Consider the following 27,920-nt stretch of genomic DNA (forward strand, 5'->3'; position numbering starts at 1 on the left):
AGTTATTTTGCTGTTTTGTGTAGTTTTTATAAATCATCCTGTGATAGGCATAATAACGGTCCCCAGAGATGTTCACATCCTAATTTCTTGAATCTGTGAATAGGTTATATTTTATGGCAAGGGGAAATTAAAGGTGCTTATAAACTGACCTTGAGCTAGGATTATTATCTTAAATTATCCAGGCATACACAATGTAATAACAAGTGTTTCCATAAGTGAAAATAAGGAGGCAAAAGAATCAGAGTCAGAATGATTTAGTGTGACACCTCAACCCATAGGTGCTGGCTTAGAAGATGGAGGAAAGAGATGTTGAGTTAAAGGAACTCTGACAACCTCGAGAAACTGAGAAAGGAAATGAATTCTCCTCTACAGCCTCCAGAAGGAAAGTAACCTTGCTGACATTTTGATGTTAACCCACAGAAACCCATTACTGACTCCTGACCTCCAAAGCTGTAAGATAATAAATTTGTATTATTTTAAGTCACTACAATTTTGGTAATTTATTAAAACAGTAATAGGAAACTAATACATTCTTAACTTCTTTGAAACTTTTGGCGATTTTTAAATGAAAAATTAAATGAAGTTTCATTAAAGCACGGTTACCAGCTTTTTAAAAAAACATGCTAACAAAATATGTCTAAGTTCAAATATTAAACCAGAGTAAGAAATTCAAAACCTTACACAAATCTATTTAGATTCTTAATTACTCAATACATAAGAACCGACATTTTATCTATTCATTTATTTCCTTTACAAGCAGTTGATTCTCCTAGACATTCCCCTACTGCTGGAGATGCTCTCACTGCTAGGATTATCCTAGATATACGCATTTACACTTCCATGTCCCATTATTCTAACTAGAAATTATTTTTCACTTGAAACACCAAAAAGCATATTTTCTTTCACTACTTCAACAAATTCTTCTGTCTGTAAGTGCCTGAGGAGCTCACTGCTGCTTCCTTCAGTACCAACAGTTACGGGCCTAATGCCTTTGCCACACATTGCCATCTGCATCGGTTCCTGTTCATTGTTTTAAGAGAAGAGAGAAAGAAAAACAGAATAATAATGAAACTAATAGAGAAAGAAAAAATAGAAATAAAATCATGAGATCTCACCTTCAAATGAATGCGCCTGCAATTGTTTTTATACAGAGAAGGTAAAGGGCATGCATAGGCATTGGCTGGGAGCCTGCATTCTGTAAGGCTCTGGAATGTGGGTGGCACTGACTTTTGTGAGCCAAACTTTTTCTCTAGGAAACAGAGATCCTCTGATTTGAGAAACCCGGAGCTGGCAGATTTCACTGGCTTTAGCATAAAAGCTCAGTAAGAAAAGTGTTAAAGGATACCTCTGTCACCCTGGCTGGTGCAGCTCAGGGGATTGAGTGCTAGCCTGCAAACGGTAGGGTTGCTGGTTCAATTCCCAGTCAGGGCACGTGCCTAGGTTGTGGGCCAGGCCCTCCATGGGGCGGCGGGGGAGGCAACCACACACTGATGTTTCTCTCCCTCTCTTTTTCCCTCCCTTCCCCTCTTTCCAAAAATAAATAAATAAAAATCTTTACTTAATATTGTTTTCCATGTTGAAGACAGATTTTAGAAATATTTCTCTACCATTTCAAGCAAAAAAAAGAGGAGGGCTTTGTTTCTTGCACACCCTCACATACACAAATTAGTGCTGATCACATGGCTACACCTACACAGCAACCAGGACAAAAATAAAATTGGGCAGATTGGAAAATACAGAGATAATCACAACCCCTTTGATTGTGATTTCAAATAACAGTAATACAATGTGCATTCTTCATATAAATCTTTCATGAGCATTATGTTTGGATAAACACATAACCATTCATCAGTTCATTCGCTGCACAGGCAGATACCCACTACATCCCGCCTCTGCAATGAACACGGGGAACACCCAGAGCCTGTGGGCCTAACAGTGGGGACTACCACCTTACAGAGAGATTAGTGTTAGTAAAGAAAAGTGCAGAGAACTGTTATTGAAGCAGAAAGTGAACACTTATATCACGAGGAGAGGTTTGTTTTTGTTTGTTTTGCTTTGCTTTTTTGCCTGCATCTTAGTTTGAATTCCTTCAGAAGGTGACCCTGCTAAAAAGATTCGAAGTGATTATTTGGAAAATAAAAGAAACATTACCAAGGGAGGGAAGCTGGATCAGAAAAGCGAAGGGAGTCAATAAAGGGTATGTTGTCAAAACAATTACTGCAGTGACAGATAAGAGCTTAACTCTCATTTGGGAATTCTGGGAAATGGTTTAAAACACATACTTCACAGTTTCCCCTCCCAAGGACAGTGAGAAGAGAGTTAGTAGTTCCCATCGGTACTCAGTTCCCCCAGCCCTCTGGCCAGCCCAGACACTGGCAATTGAATGTCAAGGTCAGCCAGACAGCATCCTGAATGGTAAGTGTCAAGGGACGTGAGTAAGGCGCCTATAGCTACCAGTGGAGCATCCGAACTTCTTCCTGGGTTTGGACAATTCCCAATTTTGTGACCCTTGGTAGGAAGCAGACTACTTAACATTATGAGACATAAAATGTGAAATGCCTGCTTTCCCAGTCCCCTTCACAGCAAGGGTACAAGACCCGAGAGCCAGGCTCTACCAATCAGACACACCTGAGTGATTTAAGCAGGAAGTTCAGCAAAACTCTCTCCTTTCCTCAAGGGTGATGGTAGCTAACTTTCCACATTAATGGGGCATATCAAGCAGATAGCTCTTCCCAACTCTCTCTGCTCCACCTGGACTCTCTTTGTTACATACTCACCCAAGGCCAGCTACAAAGTGTGTAGGATCCGGTGCCGAGTGAAAACGTGACCTTTTGTTCAGAGTAGAGGAAAAATGCCTTCAAGGTACGTGTAAAGCATTTTCACATCTTCTGTAACCTATCTTTCTTGACTTTCCAAGCAGTTTATTTGCTATTTAATATCATTCTCAATAAAGTAGAATTAAAATGTTAAATTTTTACCATAAGTATTGCCATTCATCTTTATATTGTGCAATGCCACTTTTGAATGCAAATGCCTGAGTATTTAACTTGTATGTGACATCACCAAATTATAAAATTCCTATTTTGTAGCTATCCGCAAAGGGTGCCTTGAGCCGGCCAGGAGAGACAAAAAGAAGCCAGAATTGGAAAAGCTGGAAGGAGGAAGAGATAATTCCTCCAGCCACAGAGCCTTGGACTGAGGCCCCCACAGTCACTCAGGGGCCCTCCCTCACCACATGGAGGGCTGCAATCCCTCCAGTCTTACGAATGCCAGGATCTCTTTGTATTGCCCCCTGCCCAGCCATCCATGGGCTCCATCCCAGAGAGGGTCAGGGGCTGGAAAAATCTAGCTAGTCATCTCCCTCTTCCACAGGCCTGTCATAAGCCACACAAATGGGGTGAAACCCATTAAACTTTGAACCTTCTCACTGGGAAGTCCTAAGTACCAGGGTCCAAGGTGAGCTGTAGGCTAGTGCTAATGAACATCTGACCTCTGGCTGGTCACCCACTGAACACGCGAGGTACTGCCAGCCTGGGTGGGTGAAAATACCTGTCGTCCTGCTCATCCTCAGGACGCGGCAGGATGTGCACACCGACCCTGAGCCTTCTCACGCCCACGTCCAGACACCTTCCAGAGGTAGAAAGCAACAGCAGCTGCAGGGTAGCCCTAGGGAGGTGGAGGCCCAGTGTGCCTGAGGGCTGGGGATCAAGTAACAGAGAACCTCTCCTCTGAAAGAGGCAGCACCTCAGGGGAGCCAAGGTCCTACCCCTGAGTGTGTTTCATTGTCTGATCAGCCCTCACGTACAAAACTTATAGATAAAGGTCTTAAGAATATCAGCACAGCGATGGCAGAATGTTAAACTCTTAGTGTGGGCTCTTTGAGCATGGGGTCCTCTGTTAATGCACTGGCCATACACCCTTAAAGTCAGCTTTGTGTATACACACAACTCCACTGACCATTCAGCCCTCCCTTTCCCAGTCACATCCCAACTCGCCGTATTAGCTTCCATTTCCAAAATCAGGAATAGAGCAGGCTTTGTAGGACCTGAAGCTTACGCCATTTTCAAGTCTCCTTTAAGAAGACATGTTACCAAATTAGGAACATGAGGTTAGAAATATGAAGAAGAGTTTGCATTTAAGTGGTCCTGCTGCTTAAACTCCATTAACTTCACAGTGAATCATCTTCTACGCACAATTTCTCTCTAACTGCTCCTCCATTTTCCTTCCAATTGCCAAATCTAATAGATAAATTTCAGCCTGAGTCTTACTTGATTCCTTTCCTGTAATTGATATAGATAGAATTAACTATTTACTCCCTCAAGTCCTCCAAGTTGGCTTCTGATATATCACCTCCCTTCTAATTCCCTCATCTTTCACTGGCTTCTTTTTGATTCTAGGTACCTGTGGTACCTAGATAACTGTTAGTACACGTCTGTTTTTAAAGAGAAATTATTGCTTAAAACCAAGATGATTCTTTCTATATGGAAATGCTTTATAAATTGCAAAGCACTACATAAATGTAAAATATTGTTATTACTAGGTGATTGACTCTGTAATTTGTTTAGCAAAAACTTTATCTTGATTTTTCAAATGATCTTTTTATATCCTAAAAGAAATATGTATGTTAAGGGATTCGTGCAAGCTGTAGAAATGACTGTGTGATTTATACACTATTTTTATGTGTTTTATATATTTTGTATTCCCCACTACAAAATAAATAACACTGAAAAATTAAGGGAATGATTTTTATTGTTTGTATATCTCTATTTCTCCTGTTGTATGAGTGAAGTTTTTATTTTTATGGAAATTACTTGCATAAAATGCAAGTAAAAGTACCTAAATGTGGCAGATATGTTTCCCTAACCAGAAATTAATCTGTTCAAAAGGAAAACCAACCAAAACACCCTATTTATTTTTTCTTATCTGAGTTTGCTCACTTATGCCACTCCAAATAATGACTTCATTTTGCTACAAATAGTTCTTCTAGGGAATTTGTTGAATAGTTTTGCCTCTGCATGAGTAATGATCAACATATCTGAAGGCAGAGTTAACATAATTTATTGTCTCCTTGTCTCAAACTTAATCACAGTTTCAAAAAGTATCTCCACCATTTTTAGAGAAATCCACCTAGGTTTATAAAGGACTCGGTATGACGTTATAAAAACATGCTTCATGGCTAAGATATTACTAATTGCCAAAAGAAAAACTATAGCTTCCTATTTATAAAGCTGGTTTATTATTCCTCTAAATAGTGGACTATACATTCATAAACTTCATATTTATAAATCCATCATTATAAATAAGAAAGCAGGTTTTTGTGGCAAAACATTTCTTTTAAAATTGCCATTATGCCTACACTTTCTTTATTACAAGTTTTGTTCAGATTTTGCTTTTGTTTTTACACCAAGATGAAAAAAAAAAAAGTCATATTGGCTTCCCCAATAGTAAATTTTCCAGAGCTATTTTGCTTCAATGCTGGTCTTATTCATTGTTTGCCCATAAAATAGTGAATCATGTTTCCTTAATGCCCATATGGGGATGGTAACTTGGTTAATAAACTCAATGAGTTTGGAAACTCTATCACAGAATAATAAGAAAAAGAAATTAACAGCACTGGTAACTATTAAGATGTCATGTTATGTTTCTGGACTCCTTCAACAGGTTCATTTTGGGTAAAGGCGCCATGCCCACTGTATCGTGCTGGGTTCTAAAAAAGTCAGACTTTCCGAACAATATTAATTTAAAAAGTGTAGATCTGGTACCCTTGGAAGGGCACGAACATCCTGGGAGAACTGCAAAGACATCATTTCTGCCTATAAGGCAGGGGCAATCTATGGGGTGTGACCAGAATAATTACGAACATGTCGTGGCCCTTCGACTGTAAAGCTGCCGACAGAATGGAGGTCGTCTCCAGCTGTTAACCACAGAGACTGCTGGGGAGGACTGTCGCTCCTAGTGTGATGAGTTGAGGAATAACTCCTGGCCTTCAAATAAGTGCCCTCTTTTCTACAAAGAGCTTGAGCCAACCTTGTAAACCAATAGCCTGAAAGAAGCCTGGCAAAATTAACAAGGGATCCTTGTCTAACACAGGGTCCAGCAGAAGTAACACCTGCTGGAGTGTGGTTGGTAGGGTCATAATATGGGTGTGATCATTTATAGTTTTAATTTGAACATTTCACCTAAATGTCATATGGTATGCTTGACTGTGATATTGTTATATTACAGAATTACATGCTTAGCTTATGATTTTGTAATAAAAGATTTTGTAATAAAAAGGGGTGTTGCTTGTGCCAGACCCCCTGTATTTATCCATTACATTCCTGGAAAAGTAATATTTTAATTTGTTCAGTCAATCAAGTATTCAACAAATATTCATTGGGCCCTTATTGTGCACAAGATAGCACTAACTCCTTACTCCTTGAAACACTGTATATGTATTTAACTTAAAGAAATTCAATGCTATGCATTAAACATTAAATATCATGAGAGCATGAAAACATAAAGGTACATTTTAGGGTGTTCACCTTAGCCCCTGAAATGTATGCAAAGTACCTCCATTCTGCAGTTACTTGTCTATTCTAAAGCTGCAGGAAAAGCTACTGTGCTGGAATTATTGAAAGGTGTTTCAGCCCTGGCTGGTGTAGGTCAGTGGATTGAGTGCAGGTCTGCGAACCAGAGGATCACGGTTCGATTCCCAGTCAGGGCACATGACTGGGTTGCAGGCCAGTTCCCGGCAGGGGGCACACAAGAGGCAATCACACATTGAAAGGTGTTTCATCTGCCTTCTGGTTATTAGTAGTGTAGTATATTTTAAGAGCATTTTCACAGATTCAATTTTTTGCTTTATATACAAACTTAAGAATGTAAACCCTATTGCTGACCCTACCTTTTACAATGAGATTCCATTCTATTGTATTAGATATTTGGTATAAAGAGAAGAAATTTAAAGAGACCCACTCCTAACCCTCCAGGAGCTTTTCCCCTGGAAAGATTAATGCATTTCAAAAGTAGTTCTCTATGTGAGACAACAGCAATCTAATACCTATAAGACACAACAAAGTCCTGATGACCTCAGTCCCCAGCCTGGGCGAAAATCCACTTTGTTATCAAAAACTTTCTTCCACTAACATTTGAGGGGAGAACTATAAATAAGGAGCAAGTTTAACGGTCATATTATTGCATGTTGTGAACAAGAAAGCAATTCTCACAGGTGTTTTACTTATCTATGAACAATGTCATTGGGTTGGCATTCATTTCATCATTGCCCTCTGCTTGCTATGACAGAAGAACAGGTGTCAGCCTAGAGCACAAATATTTTACAAATACACTTTGTGTGACAATCTGCCTGACAGGCTGCAAAGTCCCATACATAATTACATACATTATACTCCAAATTACATATGAGAAATATCACCATTAAACTGTTGCACAGAAAGTCTCAGGACCCTTGTCAACTTCATCTAAAATAAATTCCATTTATAAAATGAGAAATTACTTTTCTAAATTGATAATATGAAAATTTAACTCTAGACCAAAGAGGTATTTACTTTCCTATTTCTGTTACCTATGTTAAGTTTCAAAGCTGACCATTAGTTCTTGATAACGTATAAAATATAAGAAAAGGCAAGGCCTAAAGAGCCAAAACATGTTTAATTTTGCACAATCGAAGAGAACATTTGATGGAAAAGAGTTTTTCCCCTATAATTGAAAAGAAATGTGTATTTTAATGTGCGCCCTAGTCGATTTTATTTTAGATACCACTCACCCAACTACTAATTTTATCTCTCACTTGGGTCATCTTCTATTCCCATCTAAAACACTCCTTTCACTGCACATATTGACATTTGTCTATTCATTAGATGATTATCTGCCAAATGGGACTTAGTCTCCCAACTGTCCTTTTCCTGATGACCCCGTAAAACAAAAATATTGTGGCTTTATGTGTCAAGAAGCAGAAATCAGTAATAGATAAAATATAATCCATTATCCCCAATGAATGGTGGAGACACACAAGTAAACAGATACTTGCAATAAAACAGGAAAAGTACTGTAGTACAAGTATCTACAAGATACTTTGAGAACATAAAAGATGATATGATCAGCCTCTTCCAAGATCGGAGAATAAGGATAACAGAACACTGTGGGAGCCCACCAGGCCGCAGGGAACCAAGGACAGAGCCCCCACTGTGAAAACGGTGGCGGGACTTGGTTTCTGGTCCCTAGAGTCGGCGGGTATCTTGACATCTTCCGGACCTTCTCCTTCTCAGCCTTGAAGGAAAGAACAAGGTCTTGGCATGTGCGTCATGTTCCAGGAAAGTGATAGTAATGAGGACACTGCTATCTGTGGGCAAATGTTCTCAGGATGTGAGAGCATCTTGCCCTCTTGATATCCTTCGGGAATGTACAAACTTTTGTAAAACAGCATTGTTCTCAGGCCACTGTAGTTCTGCATATAAGCCAGCAGTTCCTTGAATAAACTCGCCATTTGCCAGCCAGGAGCACTTGGACCTCTCCATTATTTTAATTAAGTTAAGTCCATCGCCTCACCTCTCGAACACCTTGCTGCCGCGGGCGGCGGCAGAACACCTCACAGGAGATGGCAATGAAGCTTAACTTCTATTTAAGCTCCACTTAGGTTAAAGCTCTGCAGTCTAAACAACAGGGCCATGTCAGGCAAAGAACCTGTGCCTGAAATATTGTGGTATTTCATTCAGTGGCTTACTGCTTCCCTGTGTCAGTAAAGCACAGCCCATGGGCCCAGTCTGGTTTGTCACCTGTTCATGCAGCCTGTGAGCAAGAAGCTTTTTACATTTTTAAGATGTTGAAGGAAAAATAAAAAGAAGGAATGCCCTGGCTAGTGTAGCTCAGTGGATTGAGCAGGGGCCTGGGAACCAACTGATCGCAGTTCGATTCCCAGGCTTGGCACATGCCTGGGTTGCAAGCCAGTTCCCAGCAGGGGACGCATGAGACGCAACCATACATTGATGTTTCTCTCCTTCTCTCCTTCCCTTCCCCTCTAAAGATAAATAAATAAATAAAATTTAAAAAATAAAAATAAAAAGAAGGATAATATTTTATAGCACATTACAATTACATAAAATTAAAGTTTCCATGTTCATAATAAAGTTTTATGGGACTATATCCACACCCATTTTTTCATATATTGTCTATGGCTCCTTTTTGCTACAATGGGAGATTGGAATAATTGTAACAGACCTTTTGCCCACAAAGCCTAAAATATTTATTATCTGGCTCTTTGCAGAAAGTGTGTTGTGTCCTGGTTTAGTGTGGCTGGAAGAGAGAGTCATGAGGAGCTAGCAAGACTTGAGGTAAGCAAGAAAAAATAATAACAGCCTTCCTTCATTGATGTCATGCATGTAAACTACATGTGATGGAGAGCTGGTGAAGCAGGGATGTTTTAAATAGTACAGAACACACTGGATTTCATTTTTGGTAGATTGAAGAGCCAAGCTAGAGGCAAAGGGAACTGTTACGTGTCTATAATGGTGAAGGTCTGGCCTGGCACAATTGTGAGATCAAAAGGAATTGTTTAGATGACAGAATTAATATAACTTTATGATGAACTCAATATTAAGGGTGAAAGAAAAGACTTTAGTTTCTGAATTAGGTTCATGAGATTGGTGGTGCCATCAACCAAGACAAGCACTAATTCTTCTTTTCTCTTTTCCTATCATTTAGGAAAACTATATAAAAATCTGTGCCAGAATCTACCCATTTGATATGTCCCATCCATCTTATGGCTCACACATGACTCAGAAGTGAGCACTGATTTGTGAGTGTGGAAAAGTATAGCTAGGAGAATGTGTCAGGTAATTTAAATACCATGTACAGAAAGCCAAGGGTTTCTGGAATGGAAAATCATTCAATATTCGTGGAGATTATTGTTTAAGATAGTAAATAGTAAAGAATAAGAACACAATGCCTTCTTTATCAAGCTAAAGAGTTTAAGTTTGTCCTGAGAACAGAGCTGTTGGAGAATGTTTAATTACAAGTAACTTATCTAAAATCAATTTTGGGAAATATCACTCTAACTGTGGTTTAGATAATATTGGGAAAAGAGCAAGTTTTATGACAAGAAAACCACTTTGTTTACATAAGGTAGATGAAACATGACCTTGGATCTGGCTTGGCCTGTGGCCGCACATTAAAATACACATTTCTTTTCAATTATGGCAAAGGTGATGGACAAGAGTGGGAACACTCGAGTGTTACAAGTCGCACTTGATGGGCTGACAGCAAAGAGAGAGGACATAATGCAAGAAATATGGGTACCTATGTGTCAGGGAGTGTCCTACACCAAAAATGAGGACCCTATTTAGAGGCGAAGATGGATTTCCTTCGGGGCAAAAGTTATATATGGTCTGAATCAACACTGCATAATTTTACAAAAATATGCATCACCAGAGTGAAAGCAAAGATTCTCTTTTCCTTTACTTAAACATCCAGCAAGTTATACTCAAACTCAGAAACTAATATACAGATTGTAACTTGAAAATTCATTTAGACTAACATGAAATTTATTCAGTCATTATGGTAATACGGTATTAAAATGCTGGCTTTCTGCAGATATATAGGTTCAACCTCTAGCCATTTGATTTAGATGATTTTTCACACTTCACTCAACCTAGGTTTTCATTACCCCTGATTTCTTTCTTTAACTTGCTTCTCACCTAAAAAAAGTAAGGTTCAAATTTGGCTAAGATAACATTAAAAATTAAAAAATTCTTTAAAACATAATAAAATAAATCAAAACTTTTTCCAGCACCCATCTGGCAACATACATAGTTATTAGAATATTATTGGCTGTATCTCTTATGCTATACTTTACCTTCCCATGACTATTTTTAACTACTAATTTGTACTTCTTAATCCCTTCACCTCTTTTACCCAGGAAATATCAGGGCGGGGGGAACATTTTGTAAAGTATGTGATTGCTTAACCATTATGCTGCACATCAGAAACTAATACAAAATAATATTGAATATAAACTGTAATTAAAGATAATATTTTAAGATTAAAAAAATAAACTCATAGACACAAACAACAGTGTGGTAGTTATCAGAGGAAAAGAAGAGTGAAAAGAGTAAAGAAAGGGTAAAGGGGGTCAAATATATGGTGGTGGAAGGAGACTTGACTTGAGCCGATAGAAACAGTGTGCAACATATAGATGATGTATCATAGAATCGTATACTTGACACCTATATAATTTTATCATCCAATGTCACCCCAATGGATTTAATTTAAAAAACAACAAAAACTAAACGTGCCTCTGATTGGTAGCATAACCACAAAGAAAAGAACTGTTCCAAGTGATATTGAAACAGTGATTTCACCTATGAGATATGATTTAAGGATAAAAATATTGTTAAAATAAAAATATCTTGGGGACTTCCGCCAAGATGGAGGCATAGGTGGAAACACTGTGCCTTCTCCCACAACCAAGTTTGAATACAACAAAGGTTTAGTAAACAAAGACGTAGCCAAAGAATAGAAAAATTGAACTATTCAGAAGTCCGACAACAACGAACCTTTCAACAGGGACCGGTAAGAGGGGTGGAGCCAGCAGTGGAGCAGGGTCGGGCAGGAAAGATCCCCGACCCAGGCAAGCAGGCAGCACGGACCCAGTCCGGGTGCAGGGCAGACTGACTGCAGTCGCACATTCAAGCACAGTGAGACGGACCGCGCAGGCCCCAGCAGGCAAACCCAGTGGTGGAGAGCTGACCAAGGTCACACATTCTCGTGCAGTGGGATGGAATGCGCGCAACGGTGAAGGTGACAGCTTGGCAGCAGTGGCGGGAGGCGGCAGACAAGACCACTATTGCTCCTCTTTGCCTCCGCCCCCACGTACAGCGTCACAATCCAGCAACTGAGTTGCCCAGGCCTGGTGAACACCTAGGGCTCCACTCCCCATACGTAACAGGCACAAACAGTCCAAAAGATGGCACAAGAAGAACTCAAAGCCCCAGAGCTGATAACTCTAAGCAACCAAAAAATAGTCAGCCTCTCAGATGCACAGTTCAAAACACCGGTCATCAGGATACTCACAGAGCTGGTTGATTATAGTCACAAATTAGCGGAACATATGAAGGCTAAACTAATTGAAATGAAGGGAGATGTCCAGGAAACCAATAGCGATGGAAAGGAAACTGGGACTCAAATCAATGGAATGGACCAGAAGGAAGAACAAAACATCCAACCAGAAAAGAATGAAGAAACAAGAATTCAAAAAAATGAGGAGAGGCTTAGGAACCTCCAGGACATCTTTAAATGTTCCAACATCCAAATTATAGGGGTACCAGAAGGGAAAAAGAAACAGCCACGAGTGGAAAACTTATTTGAACAAATAATAAAGGAGAACTTCCCCAGTCTGGCAAAGGAAATAGACTTCCAGGAAATCCAGGAAGCTCAGAGAGTCCCAAAGAAGTTGGACCCAAGAAGGAACACACCAAGGCACATCATAATTACATTAGCCAAGACTAAAATGAAGGAGAGAATCCTAGAAGCAGCAAGGGATAAGGGGACAGTCACCTACAAAGGAGTACCCATCAGACTGTCAGCGGATTTCTCAAAAGAGACCTTACAGGCAAGAAGGGGCTGGAAAGAAGTATTCCAAGTCATGAAATCCAAAGACCTACAGCCAAGATTGCTTTATCCAGCAAAACTTTCATTTAGAATGGAAGGACAGATAAAGTGCTTCTCAGATAAGGTCAAGTTCAAGGAGTTCATCATCACCAAGCCCTTATTATATGAAATGCTAAAGGGACTTATATAAGAAAAAGAAGATGAAAAATATGAACAGTGAAAGGACAGCAAACTCACAGTTATTAACAACCACACCTAAAACAAAAGCAAACCAAGAGGACAGCTAGATCAGGAGTGGAACCATAGAAATGAAGAACACATGGAGGGTTAGCAACAGGGGAGTGGGAGGAGGAGAAGAGGGGAGAAGGTACAGAAAATAGCATAGACAGTAGGTAGAAAATAGATAGGGGGGAGGGCAAGAATAGTAGGGGAAGTATAGAATCTAAAGAACTTGAGACACGTGGTCATAACCTAAGGGGGGGGAGAATGGTGGGGGAGGGGGTGTGCTGGGTGGAGGGGAATGAAGGGGGAGGAATAGAACAACTGTAATGGTATAATCAATAAAATATATATATTAATAAAGAAATATCTTAAAATATTTTTATTAATCATATTATTGACAGTAGTATTGGTAGCTGGCAGGTTGGTATTGTTATTCTGAACCAGTTATACATGGACTGCGGAATAAACTAATTGAGTAATTATACAATATTCTAGTTATACTCCTGGTATGATAGTAAGCCAGGATTCTTTATTTTTGGTGGGGGGGAGCGGAGCAAAGAGAGGCAGATAGAAGATCCCAGGCAAAAAAATAAAAACTAAAAATACACAAACAACAATAACAACAAAAATAATACTGTACTCCTGAGTGTGAATTAAATATAGCAATACAATCCATGATGATATATACATATATGTTTATGTTATCTATTCATACTTATATATTACATATTTTCAGTATCTGTATTCCTTCACTTTATCAGCTAAAAACATGAGAACAATGATGAATCCAGTAGCAACGAGCATCTTTAGGACCCAGACTGTGGTCTCTAAATACATTTCCCACTAAAGGAAACAGAGATCCTTAGAGAAATGGTTAATTCTAGTTCTGCAGCATACACTGTATAAAATAAATCTGAAACATCTTGCCATATCAGTTAGCAAGGAAGCTATCAATGATTACTAGGATCATATTAATAGGACTTTAGGCATCACCTTGAAGAGGAACAAACCAGCCCCAAATAGGCTATGTTTAGCTTCAAGATGATAATAACTACTGTGGACTGAAAAACCAAGTACAGTTATGTTCTTAAATTCATAAGAGTATTAAAACAAAACCATTTAACTGGTCACTTTTGGAGAATAGTGAATCAATTCATTATCTTCCTTGCATATTGGTAGACAAAGGGAACATAACAAGCATTCATCCTGTGTTTCCTATATAAACTATATAATTGGGTAAAACCAAATAAGAGGTGAAGAGACCACATCTTTATAAAAGCATCCCAAATAAAAACTGACCAGAAAAACGGATATTCTGACAGTTTTATAAGGTCACCATGTTCTAAGCCCCCAGTTGAATTTGGGCACTAAGCATCAATGGTTACTGACAACACCGAGAGAAAACCAGCAAACGAGCGCCTCCTGATGGAAGAACCCACCATCATGCCAAGGGGATCAGACCTAAATGGGACCAAGCCTTCACAGTGACTTCAGTTTACAGAAAATTTAAAACACTGAACATCGAGTTCAACAATCCCACAAGGATTCAGTCTGCACAATTCAGACTAGAGAAAACCTTGGGGACTTTCCCTGGCGTGTCAGTCAGTCACAAAATATGATTTAGTCAAAGCCTGGTTCAAATGTAAGGGAAAATAAATATATAGAAGCCATTATGATGGCTATGAATAAAAGTGATGGGTCAGTAATAGGTTAGTTCAAAGACCTCAAAATTTATGTTTTCTTCTGTTGCAAAATATATACCTACCCAAAGAAAGCACAGTCTTGGGCAGAGTAGTGATTAACGTGGTCAGTATGCACCATGTTCCCACAGAAATGTTTTTCTCTTATATTGCCTATTGAAGTATTTTATTAGTTATGATAATTTATGTTTTTAATCTTTTTTTGCTAATATACCCAGTGGCAATGGAGGAACAGTTGGGAAGGAAGAAATGAACGCAATATTATGCATAAATCCAAAAGCTTTAAAAAAGGAACTCTATTCTTCAGTTTCTGAAATCAATTAGATCAAGATGTTTTTCTTTAAAAAAACAACTATACAATCATTGCATCCTTGTTTGATTGCTGACTTGTTACAACAATTACGGAAAATATTAAAAATCATAAAAGTTACAATATTTAGTGGATACGCCTATCGTTTACAAAAATGGGAACATTGAATCTGAGACTAACAACTCCCATTTAGAACCAATTTATTCCAGAGTATCATTTATCTCCTTAGAAGTAATGTTCTATTTTCTCACATTTCTGGGAAATTGTTTTCCTGAATATGGTGCTCTCACAAATCTTGTGGCTTAGAACTTGAAAGTCGCTTTCATTTTCTACTAACATAGTTAATTAAAAATGAATAGTCCACACAATATGTGACTTACTACGTTTTCTTCGTCTGCAGTGAGGAAGGCCGTTCGATGTCTCCCCCCATTAATAAGGCTCACGTGCCTCCATTTCACCCGACAGTGTTGCCACTAGAGTGTCCAGGTTTCCAGTCCTGAGCCACTCAGTATTCCAGGCAACGGTGGTTCTTTTTCATTCTGAGTTACTGAGCCAGTGTCCACTTCTTCCATTTAACATTGTGCTTTCTCACTGGGAATAAAAATAACCATCATTTTCCTACCAGAACTCCTGTTTGTTGCAGGGCAAATCTTATACATTAAAAAGATATTAGGCTTCTTTTTATTTTGTTCTATAAGGAAGTAGCAGTTCATAGTCCTACTCATGCACTCACTGTCTTCCCCACCTTACTTGAAGTCATCCTTAATTCTGTTTGTACCACTCAAATACCTTCACACTGAGAGTGTGGAGAAATATCATCTTTATTGGTAAATGAAGTAATAGAAACATTTCTCCTAATGCCAAACTAACAAACTCTTCTGAAGCCCATTGTAGTACTACTCATTCAAACAATAAAACCACTTTTTTCCCCAAATTTCCAAGGATCCACTTAAACTAAAATAATTTTCTTTTTATAGGATTCAGACAATTCTATTGCAGTCCCCTTTTAGATAGTAGAATTGAAAAATTCTCCAATGAGACCATTTTCTCCCATATAGAATGTATGAAGAGCTAAAATTTCTTTTAATAAAAATATCACCAATTATTATACTGGTTATTACTCATTTACTAAGATTTCACCATTTCAGTGGATTTTTATTTGTTTTTGAAGCTTTTAATAAAAAGGAATGAGACTTAATGGAGATGACTAATCAAATATTTTTAAGCCACATAAGTTTTAAGTTCAAGAGTCATGATTCAATAATATTACAACATCTGCCACATTCTGAATAACCCAAACAATGTATTAGAGTGAATATGTGAATAAATATATAGACATATATGTAAATACACACACGCATGTGTACATATATTGCATGTGTGCATAAATACATATGTGTGTGGTTATATATGTATATATGTATACATTTATATATATACATGTATATGCATATATGCACACACATATATATACATATATATAGCCAACCATCCTGTGAACTCTCCAAAGGGCAAGGAAAGTACTTGATTGCTAAAATAACATCTAGAATATAGCAGATAATAAATAAACATTGAAGAAAAAAAAGTGAGCAAGCCTCAGGAGAAAATTACCCATGAAAGTTATGTAGACAGTCTTATAAGCAATGCTACTTTTGACCTTATAATTTTTATATGATGAAGTACAATGATGATTTTGTACAAACCACACAATTTTTTAATAAAAAATACAATGTGTGTATATTACCTTTGGATGTTTTTTTAATTTAGTGCTAATCTTTACTTCCATTAGAGAGATAAGGAAATTCTGTAGTTTTACATAGTCTGGTCTCTGGATGCCGCAGGTGTGTGCTTATATCAGGTTTCAGTAGTGCCATCCAACTGCTTAGCTTCTCCACAGCCTTCAACACTGGAGATACCACAAGTCTACCAGAGCCCATAGCAGAGATCCTGCTGGATTTCCCAGAGACCACTGCAAAATCTTTTAGGGATCTTAAATTGCATCTGAGTTTCCATTCACAGTGTCTCTCCCACAGAATCCTTGGGGAACTGTGATGACAGTAGCAGCTAGTGAGAAGTGGGAGGGGGATTTTGTCTTGTATTAATATCTGTAAAACAAAAATACAGTCATTCCACTTCCTTGCTCACAATCCTCTAAGAGTGTTTAAGGTGGTAGTTATACTTAACTGAAAGCACAGCGCAAAGCTGACTACTTCAGCCCTGTTTGTCTTTCCAATTTCCTCTCTTCTGGGTCCCTCCCCTGGCTTCCATGTGTCAGCTCCTTAGAGCTGAACAAGTTATAGTCTCTCACATTTCTCCCCATCATTGCTTGTCCTGTGCTCCTGCCTGTGGTGGCTTTCCTCTGCCTTCCCTGACCTCCTTAACTCACCAAACTCTAAGTCACCCTTCAGGACACAGCTCGCACCCACTGAAAATCTTTCTAGTTCCTGACATTGTGATTCTGCAGACATTTTGCTATTTAAAGTACCTGTGGCCCTAGAGTGTTTTCCAACACCAACAACCCAGTCTCTGATTCTTCAGACACCAGCTGGATATCCTGCAACGAAATCCGGCTCTGACACAAAGTACTCGGATTTAGCATCGGATCTCCCAAGTTAAAAGACTCCGTCCCACAGACTGCCCCCACCCGGCACGTGCTGTGCTCTCTCCTGAAAGAAACTTGGTCGGAAAGAAAAAGAAAATATAGCTTCTCTTGTCCTGACTTTGGCCCAAGGAAAACGAATCATGTCACACCCTCTCTTGGGTCAGGATTCGACTCAGTACTCTTGAACACGCCTAGCCTTTGCAGTTTCGGTTGAATAGCAAGTACATACTCGCTTAATCTGACAAACTACCAGATATTACAGACGGAAGGATGGCTGAGATCCTGAATTCCCAAATCCTGACACCTTCCCACCATCTGTTTCTGTAGTACCATCCTGTGCAGTTACTAAGGGAGAGGACGCAGGGTGAGGCAAACGGAGGTTTACAGTTGCGAGTGTGCAAAACACAGAGATTATTCTTGTACTATTGTCTATTAATCTTTGTATTATTTTTCATACAAACAGCTGTAAATCTCCTTTCCCCCCAGCCCCTGTACAGCTCATAGAATATACTCACACAGTTCTCAAAGTGAGGGAGAGAGACCCTTGTGGGGGGGTCGCTGAAAGCATTTTGGGGAGGGCATCAAGGTCAAAACAATGTTCATAATAATAATAAAATGTTGCTTTCTTTTACTGCATTGATATTTGCACTGAATATACAGACACAATGGCTGGTACCACTACCGGTGCCTTAGGACAAAGCCAAGGCCTCGGCAGCTATCACACCAGCAGTCGTGAAACTCTTCACTGCTGTGCACCAGCAGTGGAACAGAAAGGCCAGTTCGCTTATGAATGTCCTTGACTGAGGAGCAAAAAATTAAAGTATTATTAAGCTCAATCCATGAGTAGATGGTTTTTAATATTGTCTATGACTAAGTGAGAGGCACATATACAGTAGTTCTGCTACACTCCAGAATGTGACAGTTTTTGCAAGAAAATGTCCTTTGTGTGTCAGGAGCTCGGTGGAGCTGGGAAACGGAGAGCTGAGCTGATGTGCATCAGAGTGGCCCACAGAAGCAATAAGCCAACAGTGAAAGGGTTAATGACTTACTGCGATGATACAAGCAAGAGGCCAACACAGGAGAAAATGCCAACTCACATTTTCATTTCCCTGCAGGAGGGTCAGCTGCTCCGGGAGGTGGGGGTGGGGAGAAGAGTCTCACTGTGGAAGACCCCCAAACAAAAGGCAGTGTTATGGATTCTGCAGTCAGGGGTGAGGGCTCAGGGTCAGACTTGGAGTGGAAAAGCACTGATACCGAGTCAGCGTGGGGAAAAATGTCTGCAAGGGTTTCTCTTCCCCATAAGCAGAGGCACCTGAAGAACACTCCGCCTAAGGCCTCAAAGAAAAAGATCTAAGATGGAATGAAGGTGGCTGAGGTGGCTGGGCTGGGAAAGGAAATACTATGCAAAAAGGATGCCCGACACACCAGAGGACCCGAGGGACAGAGTCCTTCACTGCCACTCTGTTCAGAGATTGCAGCGTGCTGGCCGCGCAGCAGGTATGGGGGCGGGGCCGGGAGGTATGGGGGCGGGGCCGGGAGGGAGGAAGGACTGCTGTCCCCTGCGAGGCTCGCCAGGTAAAGACTGGCATATGGTCAAGCCTCAAAAATCTCACGTAGGTTTTAAGCCAGGAGCCTGACTCCTCAAGGAAATCACAGGGAGAAGTGACTGAGTTGCAAGCTGAACTAGGTCCTAAGGGACCTTCATTTTTATTAGAAAGAACAACGGACAAACTGCCTATTGAAGCTTAGATACTGGGCGGACATACTCTTGAAAATGAACGAAGTGAGCCCCTCACTTGAAGGGGAAAAACTGGTAGTATTTTTTCGCCAATGACAAATGCAACCTGCCAAGCAAAAATTAGAATTTTGGAAAACTTGTGTCCACCACTGTGAGCCTGACCACTTCAGTATAACTGCAGATTCCCTGGGATGAGTTCGGTGGTGATGTTAATAATTAAAACTGAATTGGGTCATTCAGAAAAAGGTATGTCGAAGTCCTGATCTCCAGGACCTCACGCGGTAGCCTTAGTTGGAAATAATCAAGTTAAAATGAGTCACTNTCGGTGGTGATGTTAATAATTAAAACTGAATTGGCGGGGAGCATGGGGTGGGGGGCGGGCAGGGTTGGGATTATAAGACAGAAACCTGTACTTGAACAAGAATTAAATAAAAATTATATTAAAAAATAAATAATAATAATAATAAAAAAACTGAATTGGGTCATTCAGAAAAAGGTATGTCGAAGTCCTGATCTCCAGGACCTCACGCGGTAGCCTTAGTTGGAAATAATCAAGTTAAAATGAGTCACTGGGGTAGGCTCTAACCCAATGTTTATAAACAGGGAAAATTGGGACTCAGACATGCACAGGGTGAGGACAATGGAAAGACACACAGGGAGGGGTGTCCTGTGAAGTTGTAGGATTGGGGCGATGCACCGGCAAGGCCAGGAACGCCAAAGATTGCCAGCAAACCACCAGAGCTAGAAAGAGCCAAAGAGGGACCCCCCTGAAGGCTTCAGGAGGAACACGGCCCTTCTGACACCATTTCTGACTTCAAGCCTCCAGACCTGTGAGGTAATAAACTACAGCTTGTTGTACAGGAGCCCTAAGAAATGAATACAGCAATTTTTACATATTATAAAATGAAATGTGTCAATATTTGGAAGTTCTGTATACTAAAGTGTAGTAGAATTTTCCCCATATCTATGTGTAAAGTTACAAAGTCAAACACAGGCAAAATAGTCACTTACGATTTTAATGGGTTTTAATGTAGCAGAGTTCAAAGTATTCATTGATATGATTTGACCTAATATGTATCAATAGTAACCAAAATTTTTAAAAACTGCCACTGGATAACATTTGGTATCATATCAAAGAAGAAATCCAATGACCTAAAATGTCTATTAAAATATTTCTCACTTTTTCAACTATGTTTATATGAAGTCACATTTCTGTCATATAATTCAAATAAAATAATGTATTGCAACAAATTGATTGTAAAAGCAGACATAAGATTTTTTTCTTCTAAGCCAGATATTAGCAAGTTTGTTAAAGTATAAAATAACATCTCTTCTCACTATTTATTTTATTTTGAAAAATATATAATTTTTCAAATAAAAAGATGCTAATTATGTTAACATCTAATAAACTGGTTATTCTTTAAGTAATTAATTAATAAATATTTATATCTTCCTCACTTTTCACTTCTAATACAGCAAACATTGATAGATTAAATATAAACAGAAGCTTTTCAGGGCATCATCAATAATTTTTAAGAGTGTAAATGGGTACTTGAGATCAAAAGTTTGAAAATGCTCATCTTTATGGCTCACTTAAGTTTGGACCCCTCAACTCTGTCTAAATTCCCAACCCTGTGAATTGAGTTAGGCCAGTTGTGAGCCTAGGGACTCCCTTCCCTCCTCTTTCTTTGGTCCAGATGTATTTTCTGAGTCTTCTGTTTAATGAACTGGAATGGGCATCTGTGCCCATTTACTGCATGTGCCACATGGGAGATGCGTCTTAGGAGGAAGAACCAGGCCAGGCTCAACCGTTAAAAACCCCACACCCAGCACACAGTGAACCCCCAGGGACTTTCAGAACTCCTCATGGCAGAAGAGAGAAGGAAGGATCCTAGGAGCAACCAGAATGGATCCGATATGGATTCCTGGAACCCACCCCAAGCAACTCTAAAGGTCTGAATTAAACTCCAGAATCAGTATTTTCAACAAGCAGCTCACAGGATTCAGAGGCTGGTGGCCTCTGGACCATACATGAAAAACAGTGCCTGCCAGTAACATCGATATGCTTCTAACCATAACCAAATAGGAGAAAAAGGTTCTGGTGAACTCAGTGCTAAAGGCCAGGTAATTATTGAGACAAACTTTCCAGTGACATCCAGAAAGAATACCTTGCCTTAGGATGCTACATAGATCAAGGGAGACATGTGCTGGTTGCTGGCAGGATGTGATACCTGAAGGAAGAGGTGGATTTGTCAGTCTGGGACCCTAGCTAGGAGAGTGGGGCCTTGAAATAGACTCACCTAAGAACTAAAACTGGTGCAAAACGAGTACCAATGACCCAGTTCCAGTGGGCCTGTTCATCTGCACCATTTTTTAATCCTCACACAAAGATGTTTATTGATTTTAGAGAGAGAAAGAAGCTGATGTGGGGGGGAGAGACATCAATCATTGCCTCTTATATGAACCCCAACCGGGGATTGAATCCTTAAGCTGTGTATGTGCCCTGACCGGAAATCAAACTCACAACATTTTTTGTGTACGGGATGATGCTCCAACCAACAGAGCCACCCGCCCAGGGCAATCTTCACTTTTTTAAACATATCATTTACTATGTCAGACTGACACTAAGCGCCCATGACAGTAGTATCCAAGTGCCCTGTAGACTCTTGAGGAACATTCATTTAACTGTTGAGTGAAACACAATCCTTGTTCCTCTCCACAAAGAGACAGAATGACAGTGCAATTATGAGTAGAACCTACATTAGAAAATCACTAACCCTATATTGCATCTCCATATAATGTGTGCAAATGTTTTAAAAGGTGTGAGAATATCAATATCACCTGTCATAGGACCTTAATATTGTAGTCACCCTAGCACAAACAAGTACATTTGTATTTTGCTTTTTGTATGTGAGGTTATTGTCCCAGGTGTTCAGAGTATAGCAGAAAATTTTTTCTGGTACTAGAGTTTACTCCCCACTCCCAGCCTTTCCTCAACTGTATCAGGCTTACCTCCCTAAAGTACAGGCCTATTTCAGGTCTCTTTGTATGGGCCATGCTCTGCCATGCTGCGGTCCTTTTCTGAGCACTGTCTGTGTCGAGCATTCAGTCAGATGATTTTCACCTATCATCACTTTTCCTTACCACGGACCCATAATGTTTGCCTTACTCTCCCCATGTGACTCGTGAAGAGAAGGGAGCTGAAGGAAATTAAGCTCAAAGGTAAAGGGATCTGCATGAGCTAGATCCCTCACCCAGTTAGAAGGCCCTTAAGCCTTTCCCTTAGCCTGAGGATGCTTGGATGGATTGGCAGCATCAGGTTCCTACATCAAAAAGGCTGAGGTCTCTTGCCTTGGCTGGTAACCCAGGAAGCCCACAGATGCCCTTGCCTGTTACCCACAGTAATGCAATGGGACTCTACTGGAACACAAACTGTACAGAAGAACCAGTTAATGTGGCTTCACTAGTGTCCCATCAAACCGCTGAGTAGAGTCAGAACACTTCCAAGCTTTGGGTTAAGCCATTAAATCACAAAGCACAAAAAAATAAGAATGACTAATACTTTTTGATCTCTGTCACATATACTAACAAATAGCAAAAAAATACAAAATTGTTCCTCATAATGGCACGTTAGGAATAGTTCCGGAATCATTCCACATTGTATGTGCAAATATTACTTCCGAACCTGGGGACTGCTGCTCACACAGGAACGTACCTGGAAATCTTACTGCTTTACATCTTTGAGGTTCTGAATTATTTTCAATAATCAAATGTGCTGTGTTTTGGGGGAACAAACAAAAACATTAAGCTTGAACAATTTAAATTATTAGAACAAAAACTATTTTTCGAGGTATTTTCTAGTGCTGAATTGGATTTTAAAAAGTAAATTTAAAATTTTGGTATATGTCTATTGTACTTGCTTTTTTTTAAGAATATCTGCAATAGAAACGAACAACAGCAAAGCAGAATTTGCATATCTTTTATAGGTGGACTCCTAGAGGGACTGGAAATATCTCTGAAGTTGTTTTGTGTTAACATTCTTCAAGTCAGAGTACTCAGGGGTAATGAGTCTTCTTTATATCTAATACTAGATCAATAAAAAAAAAAAAAAACTTCTAGCACTAACAAATTGCCACTTCAGCAAAAGGAAAAAAAAGATTTATTTTACTTGGCCTGTATTTCCTCATTAGTAAAGTAAATGCAAGAAAGTCTGATTTATCTGAATTTTTCCCCCCACTGAACAAAAAAGTAATTTGGTGAAGCTGGAGCTTTATTTTTCACTGTAACATATTTTTTAATTAAAACTGGCCAGTGGAACCTCTTTATCCCCAAATCACTATATGTATTAACTTTAAAGGAATCCTAAAACAACTAGAGAGAATTTCATTTTTAGCAAACTGCAAGGCATTAAAATCAATAAACAGGCTGATGATGCACTTAATACGCTAGAGGCCTTAGTAGAAAAGAAGGAAGATTTAGTGTTAACAACCATTACTTCTCTCACTTAAAGAAATGGCCAGGCCTGCGCTGTACTTAGTAGACTATATAATCAGGACCACTGAACAGTAGTTGAGTTTTCATTACAGTTAATGTTAATTAGTCTGTTTACTTTAGGGGCGAGTACTATTAATTCAGAGCTTTGGATGCTGTTCCCTGTACAATTTCTGTATGTAATTTGTAACCAGGAATACGTGCACTGGCATGGCGAAGCCCTCCAGGAAGGCTTTGAACTCACTGTGGCATCTGTAATCAACGCAGGGTAGGTTTGTCCACGATCTCACCAGACATCAGATTCCCCTGTAATCACCCCATCCGCTACGATATTGCTTTACCATGAACAAGACAAGTATAGAAGCAGGTAAAAAGATTTTGGCAGTTACTTTGTGTTTTAAAGACATTTAGTTATGTTAATGATTACAAATCAAAATCTAATAGGCTTAACGTGGGGTGTGAAACACCAAAAAGCTAGTGGGGGATGCTGACAGGAGCTCAACTTGAATGCCACCGTAAAGGAGTTTGCAGTATGGTGGAGGCGATGAGACTTCCACCCAGGTTCTCAGAGGTCATACTGATTCCCAGGTGAACGTGTATGTCCTCTGGGGTGGGAAGCACCTGGATCGGCAGTCTAGGCTGGAAACTCAGTCCTAAGTACTTGGACAAATCACTGTGTCTCTGAAAGTCCCACATTCCCTATCTATAAAATGAAAACAATATCTAACATGCAACCTTGTTCTGACCATTAAATAGGGTGATGTATGTCAAAAATCTAGTGTGGGGCCTCCCTGCTAACAGGTGTGAGAGGGGAACCCCACTTCTTCCTCGTCTTACTAGGTTCACCTCAGGGCAAAGTTCAAAAAGTCCATTGCACAACATGTGTTCAGGTCAACTTCTTTATCCTCATGGAATTTCCATGAACATGGATGGAGACAGAAGTACAAGCACATGGCAAAGGCAGAGGAGCAAAAATACCTCCTGCAAAAGTCTGGAAAAGCCTCCTCAGAACACACCCCTAGGTTTCAAGGGAAAAATGGAAATTAAAGGTTTCTGAATGTAGTACATTGAAAATATATCTCAAAACAAACACCTGCCTGGGGGGACCAGAATTGTAATATTTAAAAAGATTTTGTTTATTTATTTTTAGAGAAATGGAGAGAGAGGGAGAAAGAGAGGGAAAGAAAACATCAATGGGTGAGAGAGTCATCAATTGATTGCCTCTCACACAGCCCCAACCAGGGACTGGGCCCGCAACCCAGGCACGTGCCCTGAGCAGGAATTGAACTAGCAACCTTTTGCGTTGCAGGACAGCACTCAACCAACTGAGCCACACCAGTGGGGGCTATACATTTTTTTTTAATTGAAAGAAGTCACCAGGTATTAAATACCACTCAGTATGATGGAAGACAATATGAAAAATAAATTTCATTCCTCAGATATAATGAATCTCTTATGCAGGGAGATTTCTCCCAATAGATTTTTTGCAGGTCATGAACTCCAGAAAACTGGCCTAGACTGACTGGGATTCCAGACAGGCAGGAGTCAAGGTTTTCCCCGTCTAGCCCCCCTTCCCTCAGGCATCACTGTGCCTTTGTTTGCCAATATAAAGCACTGCAACTGGCAGCACGCATCTGCCCAATACTCTTCTATCAGGCACTGGTGATGTGTGTTTCATTTTTAAATGTCACCAGTGAGAGTCAGTGTTGTGACAATTGTGAGTGATCCGAGCACTAACAGTGAGGCACACCAGAGCCCAACAAGAACTGTCCCCATTCCAGCGAACTTCGGCCCAGATGGGGCAACTGAAGAGCTGACTTTTCAGGGAGACAGTGTGGCTGGACATAATTTGTGGAATGAGAATAGCATAGGAAGTGAGATTTCAATCTTGATTACAGAGCAGCTTTGGAATCTTAAAGAAATGAACTATTTTGGTATGTTTCTGAATCATTATCTTCTCCTACAAAATACTCCCCCAGCAGCATTCCTGGGAAATCCATAAAGGAGTGCTATACCGGAAGTCGCCTCTGGAAGGTAGGAGCAGGACTTCCCAATAGGCTGTTGATCACCTTCCCAAAGGAAGATAGATACACCTTAGGGTGACCAGAGGCTTAATTTAATAGTAAAGCCCAAAGGATGAAGGAACCCCAAACTAAGCAGTGTTAGGGATGCATTTAAATACACCTCATACAGTTTCATGAGGAAGGACTACCACTAAACGCCCTTCATCACTTGCCTCATTCCCTAGCCGTGCCCCCAAAGTTGAAGTAAGTCACCAGACAGTGAGTGTGAAAGAGGACCTGGGGATTCATAGCCCATTTCCTCTCTCCCGCTTCCACTCGGAAGTCAGCTGCCGGCATGAAGCACAGAATGGAATCTTCCCCCACACCATAGATTCGACAGGGGTAACATTGAAAGGGAGGTAAGTAATACTAGAAAGCACATTTATGCTTTATCACCAATTAAGGGGCAATTTGATGCCCATACACTAGATTTTTATTTCTCATTTTGTTGGACACTCAGGAAGAAAAAAGACAGCTGCTATGTGCTGGGCCCTCCAACCCCATGCATTAGCCATTCAATAAGTAGCTCCCCAAATAATCCAAGAAAAAAAAGTAATGTATATCATAAGAAAAATTGATGTAGGTAAAGAGCTGTGATGGGTGACAGAGAAATCGGTCCTCTTGGTTGCTTGGTGGACCAAAAATTTCATTGAGAAAGTTGAACATGAGGTAATCCTTGAAGAGAGGAAGAATTTACACATGACAAATTGAAAAAATATGTAAGCAGTTGGATCTGTGATTTGGTACTCCATCTGTTACCAGGCTATTCTCAACTGATGTTAATTAAACAGTCTTATCTGTTCTTCTCAGCATATATGAGAAGAAGAAACCACTCCTGATAACAGTACTTCAAGAAAAGTGATATCTAGACTTCTCAGGTCTGAGCCCCTAGCTTGGCCTCCTCACTGCCACCTCCCTGGGGTAAGCATACGATTTATTGGTTGGATCTACCAGGCGCACGAAGTAGTCACACCTGGGCTTAAAGAACGTACTTACTCAATCTAGGTAGACAATCACTTCAAGTGAAGGTCAGGTTTACATTTCCTTTTATATGCTAGAAGTCCTAACTATTACAATGTAATTAATGGCATACATCTTTCCTGTGGGAATCCATTCTCATGGGAAAGTGGGACTTTGTCAGTTAAATTCTTAAGTACAGTCAAATCTCGGTGCCTCTCTCTATAAATGAAGGAATTATACACAATGTTAGCAAATTTCTTGTGAGAGATCTCTGTCCAGAAATCATGTTTCTTTGTTTTCTTAAAGTTTTTATTAAAGAATGGAAAAGAATGGAACTCAGGATCTGAGAGGACCCCATACATTTCATCCTTTTTCCTTCAAAGAAGGAAAGTAAAAAAGTTTTTATTTTCCCACATGTGTTCCCATCCTTTTTTGTTTTTTCCTCCAAAATTCTGAACCAACTATGTAAGAAGAAAAATGGGAACACGGTTGGGAAAATAAAAGCATTTCTTTTAGTTATGACAGGACTGATTTGGAGAATGCAACTTACGCCTGTGGACAAGACAGAAAAGACACGTTTGAGCCTCCAACGCTGGACCAGAGGCTCCCGTTGCCCTGGGAAAACGAGAGCTTTGTCACGGAGGGGCCTCTTCAGCACAGTTCATGGAGGACAGATGGGAAACAAGGCCTAGAAAATGGAATTGTGCCAGATTTTTTTCCCGTTCCTAAAATAAAAGTAGATCCTTGTGAGTGAGACATTTGTGTCCAGACCAGATGGATTTCCCCTGGTGTTCAGTACGGTAACTGACTGACTCCTAGGCTAGGCCACTGGGTCGTGGCCACCTAAATCCCTCAGAGTCAAAGATCTTTTTCCTTATCTCACTCATCTCCCAGTTGCCAGCAGTCTTTCTATCTTTCCTGAAGAGGTCAGCCTTTTAAAAAATAAAACTAATATACCATATTCAAATATATAGACAAAAGTAGGAAAAATTTTTATAGTGTTTGCCTTCTGTCAAACATTTTTCTAAGCATTTTCCAAGATCATTTCAGGAGCCGATCATTCCAGGAAAACACACTCATATCTTTTCTGTGACTTTATTTTCTGACTTAATAGATACACCTGATTTTTACATCACTGCAAAACAAAGCCATGATTTATATTTTATAATTTACATAGCTGTTTTCATGTAGTCTTAAGTTACAATTTTTATAGAGTTATAGCCCATGGGAG

This window comes from Sturnira hondurensis, unplaced genomic scaffold (assembly GCF_014824575.4).
Source record: "Sturnira hondurensis isolate 20B ecotype Veracruz unplaced genomic scaffold, ASM1482457v3 Scaffold0001872, whole genome shotgun sequence".
Lineage (NCBI taxonomy): Eukaryota > Metazoa > Chordata > Mammalia > Chiroptera > Phyllostomidae > Sturnira > Sturnira hondurensis.